This window comes from Bos taurus, chromosome 20 (assembly GCF_002263795.3).
Source record: "Bos taurus isolate L1 Dominette 01449 registration number 42190680 breed Hereford chromosome 20, ARS-UCD2.0, whole genome shotgun sequence".
NCBI classification, from domain to species: Eukaryota; Metazoa; Chordata; class Mammalia; order Artiodactyla; family Bovidae; genus Bos; species Bos taurus.
In genome coordinates, this window is record NC_037347.1 from 55,607,397 (window position 1) to 55,619,860 (window position 12,464).

The following is a 12,464-nucleotide window of genomic DNA, read 5'->3' on the forward strand; positions in this document are numbered from 1 at the left end:
AAGCATCAGTTCTTCAGCAGTCAGCTTTCTTTATGGTCCAGCTCTCACATCTATACATGACTACTGGAAAAACAATAGCTTTGACTAGAGGCACCTGTGTTGGCAAAGTAATGTCCCTGCTTTTTCATATGCTATCTAGGTTGATCATAGCTCTTCTTCCAGGGGCAAGCATCTTTTGATTTCATGGCTGCAGTCACCAACTGCAGTGATTTTGGAGCCCAAGAAAATAAAGTCTGTCACTGTTTCCACTGTTTCCCCATCTATTTGCCATGAAGTGATGGAACTTGATGCCATGATCTTAGTTTTCTGAATGTTGAGTTTTAAGCCAACTTTTTCACTGTCCTCTTTCACTTTCATCAAGAGGCTCTTTAGTTCCTCTTCACTTTCTGCCAAAAAGGTATTGTTATCTGCATATCTGAGGTTATTGGTATTCCTCCCTGCAATCTTGATGCATGATGTATTCTGCATAGAATTTAAATGAGCAGGGTGATAATATAACAGCCTTGATGTATTCCTTTCCCAATTTGGAACCAGTCTATTGTTCCATGTCTGGTTCTAACTGTTGCTTCTTGACCTACATACAGATTTCTCACGAGGCAGGTCAGGTGGTCTGGTATTCCCATCTCTTTCAGAATTTTCCACAGTTTATTGTGATCCACACAGTCAAAGGTATTAGCATAGTCAATAAAGCAGAAGTAGATGTTTTTCTGAATTCTCTTTTTTCTATGATCAACAGATGTTGGCAGTTTGATCTCTGGTTCCTCTACTCTGCTTTTTCTAAATCCAACTTGAACATCTGGAAGTTCACAGTTCACATACTGTTGAAGTCTGGCTTGGAGGTTTTTGAGCATTACTTTGCTAGCGTGTGAGATAAGTGCAACTGTGTAGTAATTTGAACATTCTTTGTCATTGCCTTTCTTTTTAGAATTGGAATGAAAACTGACCTTTTTCAGTCCTGTGGCCCTGCTGAGTTTCCCAAAGTTGATGGCATATTAGTGCATCACTTTAACAGCATCATCTTTTAGGATATGAAATAGCTCAGCTGAAATTCCATCAACTCCACTAGCTTTGTCCATAACCTGTTTTATTATATTTCTTTCTTTGTATGTGTCAGTGCCAAAGATTTTCAATGTAATACTCTTTTTCCCACAAGCTCTGTCTTTTATGTTGTGTCATTTTTCATAGGAGGCTGATTTTTAGGAGCATATGGCATGTTATAGCAGAATTGACTTTCTTTGTACTTTTCAAGTGTGTGCATACTCAGTTGCTAAGTTATGTCCAACTCTTTGCATCCCCATGAACTGGAGCCAGCCAGGCTTCTCTGTGTGTGGAATTTTCCAGGCAAGAATACTGGAGTGGGTTGCTACTTCCTACTCCAAGGGATCTTCCAGACCCAAGGATGGAACCCATGTCTCTTGAGTTTCCTGCATAGGCAGGTGAATTCTTTACCACTAGAACCACCATGCAAAGAAAATTTATCAGAATTAAAAAAAAAAAAAATTCAACCAACCCAACAACATACCATAGAGAACTATGTAACATAAGAAAATCCACTCTTGACACTGAAAACCATGCATTTATTTAACTGAGAGATCTTGCTCTAAAATGGTCACATTTAAACTAGATCTATACAACAGCAGGATGCTAATGTCGCCCTAAATGCTGTCGTGCTTTCCATGATTAAAATAATTCCACCACCATCTCTTACTTCTCTGAAGTACCTCCTTGAGAAAAAACGTGTACAATAAACATCAAGATAGGAGCAAAAGAATCGCCTGATGAAAACAAAGGGTTAAAATCAATTTAATGCCACTGAAATGGAATTAAATGGTTTGGTTCGTGTTTGCTCAATGACCAGAACAGAACTATTTGCAAAGAGCCCATTCTTATATATTTGCAAAACTTATTTCCTAAAGTCCCATGGTATGCAACACAGCATTGTCAAAAGGGCATATGTGCTGAATAGCTTATATGATTATAATATTTTTCCCTTCCTTATCTTGGGTAGAAAAGAAAAAAACAAAAACTGTAAATTAAAGAACTGGTCTACTTCTTGCCTTGCTAGCAATTTAATAAAGTCTTGGTTTCAATTTACAAAGCAATGGTTATACATTACTTTAGGACAAAGTTTGGATTTGTTACCAAAATCTGTCTGAAACCAATAACAGTTCCTCTGAAAGGTATTTACTTTTGCTATTTTAGTGGGGAGTACTATAATGCTTTCCAAAATAAATTAAATTTTATCCTAATTCTGTAACAATATGACTGTGAAAAAAGAAAATGAAAAACATGGGCATGACTACTAATTAAGATCTTAGTTAAACCTTTAGAAGAAAAATGTTTCCACACTCCAACTTAACTTTCTCTCAATTAGAAAGAAGGGTAGAATAAACAATGAGAAACAGTGAATATTTGGCCTTCTCTGTAGGCTTCATCAATCAGAATAGGACTGGGTATTCCAAAAAGAATTACCAAGCCCACTCTTTGTGTCAGGCCTTTTCTCCAAGCCTTGGGCATCCATGTCTTCAGTTTATACAAGGTCCAGCTTGCACCATTTTGTATTGACCAGAGCAGACCCATCACTCATCTGCATTTGCATGATTGAGGTAAGGTCTTTGCAGCAGTAGGTCAGCACTCCACAACCAACTTGGCATATTTTCTCCCCAAGTCTCCCCACTCCTAACACAGATTGGTCTCTCCTGTGTCTAGAAACCTTTTCTAATCTCCACTTTTCTTCTTGAAGATGTTGTCACTCCCAACCCCAGTATTCAATAATTACACCAGACTCCTATCACCAGCAATGACTAGGCTTTTTTTTTTTTTTTCCATGAGTTTAAATAATCACTGATGAAGCTGGGAAAAGAATAAAATAAAATTATTTCTAACAGGCCATTGCAATGTGCAAGGCCACATCAAGGGCTTAAACCTAATGGATCTGAATGTGATAGGAGGGAGTTCATTAACAAGTCTAAAGAAAGACTGTGTGTGCTTAGTCGTGTCAGACTCTGTGGCCCCATGGACTGTAGCCCACTAGGCTCCTCTGCAAGAATACTAGAGTGGGGTACCATTTCCTACCCCAGGGGATCTTCTCAACCCAGGGATCAAACCCACATGTCCTGAGACTCCTGCATTGGCTACTACCGCATTTACCACTACTGCCACCTGAGAAGCCCTATGTAACTCCAAAGTAGGTTTGGTGGGTTAAGGAAGCTATGAAACTAGAATTAAAAAGTTACCTGTGAGCTGCTCATCAAAGCATTTTAAAAAGGCAGTGGGCCCAGCCAGAAGACAGAGAATACTGTAGTCCATCGTCAAGGTTTTTCGTATTGCGATGGCAGAAACAACAGGCTAACTTAGCCTATTGTCGAGAAATATTGCAGGTCATCAAACTAATGCTTTATGTTCTGATGCCTTGCTAGCAAGTGTTCTGATTAGAATCTGTCTCTTCTTCAGGCCGACCTGTAGGGAGAGAATGTCCTGGTGCTGAGATCATTAATATTCTGGTTATATGACAGTTACAGCTCTCCCTGCAAATGGATGAATTTGCATTCTCTGTCCATATATCAGCATTAAGCTGATTAATACAAATCTGAGCCTTGGAGATAGATGCTTCTGAACTGCCTAACAAAAGCAAGCCTCCAAGTCTGTAAGCCTAGGCAACTTAATAACTCCAAAGTAATGCCTCCTTGGTAGATATCTAACAGAAAAGAACTTCAGACAGAAAGTTGTTTGAATGAGCGAGTCATTTCTGATTGAGACTTCTAAATTCCCAACCAGCTCATTTGTTGAATCTGTATTACTACTGACTCACCTGACTTCATCATACAAGAAGATGATGTGAATTTTCTGTGGTGTGCTCATCTATTCACTTCACTACCATTTTCACCATGTTTAACTTCATAGTTATGAAAGTCTTCTGGTATCAAATTATCATATTGGTTAATATAGGAGCATATGGCATGTTATAGCAAAATTGACTTTCTTTGTACTTTTCAAGTGTGTGCATGTCTTCCTACTTCAGGCTTTCTCCTCCAAGAGGGTCAATTCTGGCTTTCTCACCTGATCCCAACTTCCATCTCTTCTAACAGAACTCTATGTAGATTATCCATACAGAAATAAACATCTTTAAAACTAAGCTCTACAAAATGTGCTACCTACCTGCCTGTGGACTCTTCTAGGCCTCAAGATATTGGCTCTGATAATCACAGGTTTTATCCATCAGGTGTCTGTTCAAAAAGTACCTACAGAACATTATGAATGTGACAAATAATTTAGATGGGAAGATTAAACCCCTGCACTACCATGAAAACTGTATAGAGTTGATTAAATATGATTACTCTGATAATGGAGGGCTTCCGTGGAGGCTCAGTAATCAAGAATCTGCCTGCCAATGCAGGAGACTCAGGTTCAATCCCTGGGTCAGGAAGATCCCCTGGAGAAGGAAATGGCAACCTGCTCCAGTATTCCTGTCTGGAAAATCCTGTGGACAGAGGAGTCAAAAGGGTCACAAAGAATCAGCCACAACTTGGTGAGTAAACAGCAGCAACAGGATAACGGAATATGCTCTGAGCACTTATATCAAGCACGTTTCTCCCAAGGAATTGATGATTATTCTTAGGCTATTTTCACTGGTAACAGAAACGTTCTGGAAAAGCCTGTGTGTTTTCAGTGCGTGCTTTACAACATTTGTCCTGTGACTCCTATATTAGAATATCTGCCACTTGCTTCAGCAAGTTTATTTAAAAGTCTTAGATTTGCTAATATATCTGATCAACAGACCACTTTTTATTTTTTATTTTTTTTAATTTTATTTTATTTTTAAACTTTACATAATTGTATTAGTTTTGCCAAATATCAAAATGAATCCGCCACAGGTATACATGTGTTCCCCATCCTGAACCCTCCTCCCTCCTCCCTCCCCATACCATCCTTCTGGGTCGTCCCAGTGCACTAGCCCCAAGCATCCAGTATCGTGCATCGAACCTGGACTGGCAACTCATTTCTTACATGATATTTTACATGTTTCAATGTCATTCTCCCAAATTTTCCCACCCTCTCCCTCTCCCACAGAGTCCATAAGACTGTTCTATACATCAGTGTCTCTTTTGCTGTCTTGTACACAGGGTTATTGTTACCATCTTTCTAAATTCCATATATATGCGTTAGTATACTGTATTTATGTTTTTCCTTCTGGCTTACTTCACTCTGTATAATAGGCTCCAGTTTCATCCACCTCATTAGAACTGATTCAAATGTATTCTTTTTAATGGCTGAGTAATACTCCATTGTGTATATGTACCACAGCTTTCTTATCCATTCATCTGCTGATGGACATCTAGGTTGCTTCCATGTCCTGGCTATTATAAACAGTGCTGTGATGAACATTGGGCAGACCACTTTTTAGAAGAGAATATTTACCAACAGACTTTTATAAAAGATTTTGCCTCTCTCAAACATGGTCACCCATTGTTAGCTATGGCTTTATCACCTGTCTTTAAAACCTAAGTACTTTCTGCTCCTCTTTTTTATTCTCTTTGACATTAAGGTTTTCTGTAACCCAGTCAATTTCTCTCATTTAGAATCAGCATTCTTTCAGCTATAGACACAGTACTGGGCTGGGTGTGATGATTAAAAAAGATAAATAGAAAAGCTCTGTCCTCAGTGAGCTTCCCATATCTAGGAAGATCAAGCAAAGTCATATTAAATATATATATATATATATATATATATATATACATATATATATATATATATAGAGAGAGAGAGAGAGAGAGAGAGGAAATAAGTAAGTGCCAAGTGGTTAGTAAAAAACAAAGTGCATCTGTAGCAGAAGAGATCATTTTGAGTCAGAATGGCTCTTAGGATTTCTGAGAAAAAGAAGAGTTTCATTTGGACCTAAAACGTGTATAGGTTTTAAGGAAACAAAGGACAAAGAGGAAGGAATAGTAGGGGAAGGGGAAGTAGGGAGGGGAAAGATATGTTAGAAACAGAGGAAATGGAAAATAACTTGTAGAATTCATTTGTTGGAAGTCTTCTCATGAAGTAACTGATTTTGTAATAAACCAACCCTGACACAATGCAAAATTTCCATTAATAGCCAAAAAGACTTCATTCTTACCAAACGCATTACCCAGCAAGGTAAAGTTAATAAAAGATTTTGTAGGAAAGGTGGAAATTTTCCATGATACACTAGCCAACACACAAACACAGCCCTTTCATTCAAATGGTTTCTTCTCTAAGAAATCTTGCTACCAGAGAAATCATGAGTCTTTCTTGCTGAGACTGTCCCCCTGGGCCCTGCCCCATCCCTACTCCTCCCTCTCTCCTTCTTCTGTTACATAGAGAGCTTAGATACTTTTCTTGCCAAGTGTCTCTGTGAAGATCACTTCTCCCATTTGAGAAATTCACCAAGGCCATTTCCTAGAACAGTTTGCCCTTCTGCTTCTAGGTGCTAAGAAGGTGGATTTTCCCCCTCTGTATTATTGTATGTTGAAGTTGAAGCTCCAATACTTTGGCCACCTGATGCCAATGGACGACTCATTGGAAAAGACCCTGATGCTGGGAAAGATTGAAGGCAGGAGGAGCAGGGGGAGACAGAGGATGAGATTGTTGGGTGGCATCATCAACTCCATGAACATGAGTTTAAGCAAACTCTGGGAGATAGTGAAGGATAGAGGAGCCTGGTGTGCTGCAGTTCATGGAGTCACAGAGTCAGACACGAACAACAACAACACATATTATTGCATTAGTTATGCAGTCCACATTCACTTAGTGGAAGCAAGATAAGTAAGGAGGAAAAGTCAAGTTTGGGCCAAAAGGTTAAAGATTCTAAGAATTTAAAAACTACTAGGCACCATTTAGAAATGTATAAACAGAGATACATGAAGAAAAGAGGACTATATGAAAATTAATCCAAGGGCTGAGGTCAGTTTCATGGGTGTGTGCAGTCAGTCATCCAGAGGTCTGGACTCCGAAGAAGCCTACACATGGTTTAGTGCTTGCTCTTGCCATTTTGAAAATTCTTATCATTTTTGAACAAGCGGCCCTGCATTTTCATTTTTCACAGAGTCCCTTAAATTATGTAGCTGGTCCTACAAGGGGCAGACAGGTGTCCAGGCTCTAGCAAAACACCTGGTACATATAAGTTAAATATTTGTTACTGAAAGAACAGATATTTTCCTTAATAACTTGTGCAGAGGAAATTGAAAAGAGAAGCTATCAGAAGACAGAGGCCCTTCTCAGATGTCCCAAACAAGGTGATGAGGCTTATCCTCGAGGAGGTCAAAAGCAAAGAACTGAGAGTCAAAAGACATAGTCTCCAGAAATGAATCTCTCATTACAACAGAAGTCAAGTTTCCAAACGTTGCTGTCCTCACATGTACGTAAGATGACCTCCAACCTCACTGGGGTCTTTTCTAACAGTATCTGAGTACATTCTCAAAAAAAAAAAAGAGAGAGAGAGAGAGGAAAGAGAATGTGTGGGGTTGGGGGAGGAGAGAAGGAGAATAAATAACTGTAGGAGATATTGCTAAGAAAAAATATAGTCATTTAAAATACATGGAATTTTAGAGATAGAGAAAGGATGCACAGAAGAAGAGCAAGAAAGCAAACTTGCCACAAGGAAATAAATAAAGCCTGGGGGACCAGATCAAATTCTAGCTACTGAGCAGCTGACCCAGCCCGGGAAAAGTGTCCAGCAGAAAAGAATTACATAGAAACCCTATTGAATCCAGTGGTTTCCTCTTCAAACATTTCACAGAAACTCCAGTTACAGTTTCTGGCCACAGTTAACCACATACTTTCCCCCTTCATTTATATGCCCGAAGGAATCTACTCATCATGGTTTTGGCTTATTTATATCCAACTCACCCAGATGTCATTTGTGAAAAGATATTTGATGCTCAAGAAGATTTGTGAGGCTTTTTAAAGGATATTTATTGCTGGAACTCATGGGACAGTGTGATACCAAATCTATAAACATGACAGACTTGTAGTCTGAACTTAGCATTAGGCCTCTTTCCATTTCAAAATGGCCTTGAAGTTGGCAAAGGGTGCCTTTGCCACTCGAGCCTTCATTATAATGTTCAAAATGCCTTGGAAGGAATAACAAATATTAATATAAATTTGGCAAAAACTGATAGTAGCATAGATATTGCATTTGGTCTGTGAGACTGGGTCACATTCTCTATCCAGCATGCTAAATATAAATTTCATGTCTCCTACTTTGATTTTGGGGCTTCCCAGGTGGTGCTAGTGGTAAAGAACCCACCTGTCAATGCAGTTGGATACCGCAGACAAGGGTTCGATCCCTTGGAGGAGGGTGTGGCAACCCACTCCAGTATTCTTGCCTGGAGAATCCTATGGACAGAGAAACCTGGATAGTGGGCTACAGTCCAGAGGATTGTTAAGAATCAGACACAACCGAAGCGACTTCCCACGCACACACTCTGATTTTGTCACTTGCTCCAGAGTACGTTTTCTGGCCATGTTAAGCAGAGTGCTGATGGCAAAAACTCAAGCATAAACATATGGTTCCTAGCCTAGCTGTTTAATCAAGTCCTGATATCCCCATATTTTGTTGGTCTCAAAATATACATTTGCAACTATCAATATATGATCGATATTACTGATCTTGCTAGTATGTTTCATAACTGTTTCAGAAACCACCACCAAGATTTACCTCAAATATTTCAATCTAACACTAACATAATTAATTAAGATAAAACTTATTAGTTTCCCATCTTTACTCAAACCTCTGAAGTATCTATTAAGCCAGTCTATTAAGCCCTCAATTAGGAAGTGTTCCAGGTAGCCAATTATTACTTTTTCTGCTTGTCAGTGAAATGCCATTTCCAATTTTTTTTCAACCCTATGTTCCTTCCAGATCTTCAGTCCAGTATTAAATATCAGCCCATCTGCATACTATATTATTGTTTGTATATTTCTAATGAGCATTACTGCTTCACTCACCTATTTATGCCCATTTCTGTTCATTCTGCTATTAATTTGATTTTAAAATATTCTCCATTTTGGTATGATTTCAAAAGGTCCTAATTAATTCTATTACATCTTCATCATTAAAATGAATGTAAATGTGAGGTTCAAGATCAAGAGGGGAGAATGCAAATTGGAAGATAATTTTCCCCAAATTGCAATTTCCTTTGTGTACCAGTGCAAAAGAGACACTGACCCTCCTCCGACATCATCCTTCCCCTTTGGCTGGCCATATAGCCTTAGCTGTTCTAGAGAAAATCATGAATTACTTTGTTTTCTTGGTAACATCAACTTTTGTGACAGTATTCAGAAATTAAACCTGGTTTGGCAGATTATCTCTTTTTCAAATAACTGAGAAAGTATTTAGAAGAGGAGAATAGGCAAGTGTGTCAACCAACAGAGAGAATTCAGACGGACCAGGAAGCTTTCCAACCTCTATGCGTCTCACTGTCAAATCACCAATGTTTGCAATTACTTGATTCAACATTTAGATGAGAACTTACATTCAACTCTGCAGAGAAGGGATATCACAGTGTCAAGGTCATGGTAGAGAGATGATTAGATACTTTCATGTATGAATGGTGCTGGATTCCATCACTGTAGCATAAAATGAAATGCACCCACCCTTAAGGGGCTTAAGGTTGCTCTTAGGTAGCAATTAGGAAAATCGTAAACTCCCTCAAAACTGATCAATTTTGTCTAAAGTCAGCCCTCAGAATGAATGTAAAATTCAGCTAAAACCAAAACAAATGGACGTGGTATTGTGGTGTTTGCCATTGTAATGCCTGACCCTGAGGCCCCCTTCTCATGCATAGGCTGCATCAGCTTAACTGTGCTCCAGAAACCTGCTTCATTGTGGAAATCGCCAGACTCATCAAACCCATCACAGGCCACGATTAAAAGAATATCCTAGATGCTTAATTCTGTACACTCACACCCAAATGAACAACAATATGATTCAGTGTGCCATGCACCACACTAAGTGTGAAGCCCTTAAATGACAAAACCTTACGTGCATGCTAGGTCACTTCAGTCGTGTGCAACTCTTTGCGATCCCATGAACTGTAGCCTGACAGGCTCCTCTGTTCATAGACTTATGCAGGCAAGAATACTGGAGTGAATTGCCATGCCCTCCTCCAGGGGATCTTCCAAACCCAGGGATTGAACTGGTGTCTCTTACACATCCTGCATTGGCAGGCGGGTTCTTTACCACTAGTGCCACCTGGGAAGCCCCAAAAATGGTTGTGCTCATGCTCAGTCACATCCAACTTTTTGTGACCCCCTGGACTGTAGCCCACCAGGCTCCTCTATCCATGGGATTTTCCAGGCAAGAATACTGGAGTGGGTTGCCTACTCCAAGGGATCTTCCTGACCCAAGGATTGAACCCATGTCTCCTGCTGCTTCTGCATTGACAGGCGGTTCTTTACCACTGAGCCACCTGGGAAGCCCTCAACAAAACTTTAACAAAGCAGAAAACAGAATCCTTTAATCCTGACTCTGGAAGCCATTGGGATGTTTGACCTCCAGGGTGGGGGATATCCCAGAGTGCATAGAGCAATTTACAAAACTGAAAAAGAGAAACAACAGAATGTCTATTTTTAATTTTATCTTGACTTTCTAAAGTTCTGTGACTCATGTGTTTATATTACTCTGTACAATGCTAAGACACGTATATAATTTATAATTACATATATAATAACTATATACATATATATATATATATATGTTGTTTGTTTAGTTGCTAAGTCGTGTCTGACTTTTTTGTGACTCCATGGACTGTAGCCCTCCAGGCTCCTCTGTCTATGGGATTTTCCAGGCAAGAATACTGAAGTGACTTGCATTTCCTTTTCCAGGATATCTTCCCCACCCAGGTATTGAACCCATGGTTCCTGCTGAGTCTCCTGCATTGGCAGGCAGATTCTTTACCACTGAACTACCAGGAGAGCTGACTAACTATATGTATATATATATATATATAATATGTATCAGTTCAATTCAGTTGCTCGGTCATGTCCAACTCTTTGTGACCCCATGGATTGCAGCACGCCTGGCTTCCCTGTCCATCACCAACTCAAGAAATTTACTCAAACTCATGTCCATTGAATCAGTGATGCCATCCAACCATCTCATCGTCTGTCATCCCCTTCTCCTCCTGCCTTCAATCTTTCTCAGCATCAGGGTCTTTTCCAATGAGTCAGTTCTTCACAACAGGTGAACAAAGTATTGGAGTTTTCACCTTCAGCATCAGTCCTTCCAATGAATATTCAGAACTGATTTCCTTTAGGATTGACTGGTTGGATCTCCTTGCAGTCCAAGGGACTCTCAAGAGTCTCCTCCAGCATCACAATTCAAGCATCAGTTCTTTACATACTCATACATGTAAAACGACGTGCATGATGGGAAGGTTTTCTGGCCAGTGCCTAACAGGATGTTGATACCAGGACAGTCTTTCTTAAGCAAAATTTAACCCCAACCTCTTTTCCCATCAGAATTCAAGACATTTACAAAGCCTTTCCCACCACACGATAGTTACACACATTTGGGAAAAGTATTCTGCACTAATTGGTTTGTTTGTTTGTTTGTTTTCAGAAAAATTCTCAGTGGAGAATCTTTCATATTACAAAATAATAACACTTCCAACTTTCCACTGGATTTTGAATTGGCAAATAAAAACAAAAATAGAAAAATGGTGCAGTACAAAAACAGTTAGTGGGCAACTTTAGCAGTAAGGAAGGGATGCTGAAACTGGGTGGGGGAGAACTCAACTGTAATGTAATTGTAACCAGAGAAAGAGTAACAACATAATAATAATACCAGGAATCTACCAGAGTAGAGTGGGACATGGACACAGCCAGGCACATCAGCAGATCATTCAGATAAGCCAAACAAAATAAAAGGGAAGCCTAGATCAAAATCAATACGAAAGTCCTAACCTGGCCACTCTTTTCAGGAATAATTAATACCAATCTACTGAGTGAATGTCCAACTCTTTGTGGCCTCTTGGACTGTAGTCTACCAGGCCCCTCTGTCCATGGGATTCTCCAGGCAAAAAAGCACAGGAATGGGTTGCTATTTCCCTCTCCAGGGTATCTTCCCAACCCAGGGATCGAACCCACATCTCCTGCATTGGCAGACGAGTTCTTTACCACTGAGCCACCTGGGAAGCCCAGTCTAATAATACTAATTTAACATTACACTACGGGTCTTCCTCAACACTCCTAGTGAGGTTTTTATGTCAGTGTTGTTAGGTGTAGAATCTGCGTCTCATTTCTAGTAAATATCAGTTTCTATAAAAAAAAAAATTGAAACAAAGAAGAAATTTTAACCACAACTAAAAGACCAACCTAGACAGCATATTAAAATGCAGAGACATAACTTTGCCGACAAAGGTCCATCTAGTCAAAGCTATGGTTTTTCCAGTAGTTATATATGGATGTGAGAGTTGGACTATAAAGAAAGCTGAGCACCA

General features: G+C 39.5%; 1 long non-coding RNA gene across 1 annotated transcript; it reads right to left on the reverse strand.

The window, feature by feature from the left end:
• Positions 1-2,835: 2,835 nt before the first annotated feature.
• On the reverse strand, positions 2,836-4,950 carry LOC132343246 (uncharacterized). Its single transcript, XR_009491980.1, has 3 exons — positions 4,338-4,950; positions 4,159-4,241; positions 2,836-3,459 (listed from the first exon to the last, which is right to left on the reverse strand). It is a non-coding gene; the product is annotated as an uncharacterized lncRNA (long non-coding RNA).
• Positions 4,951-12,464: the final 7,514 nt, after the last annotated feature.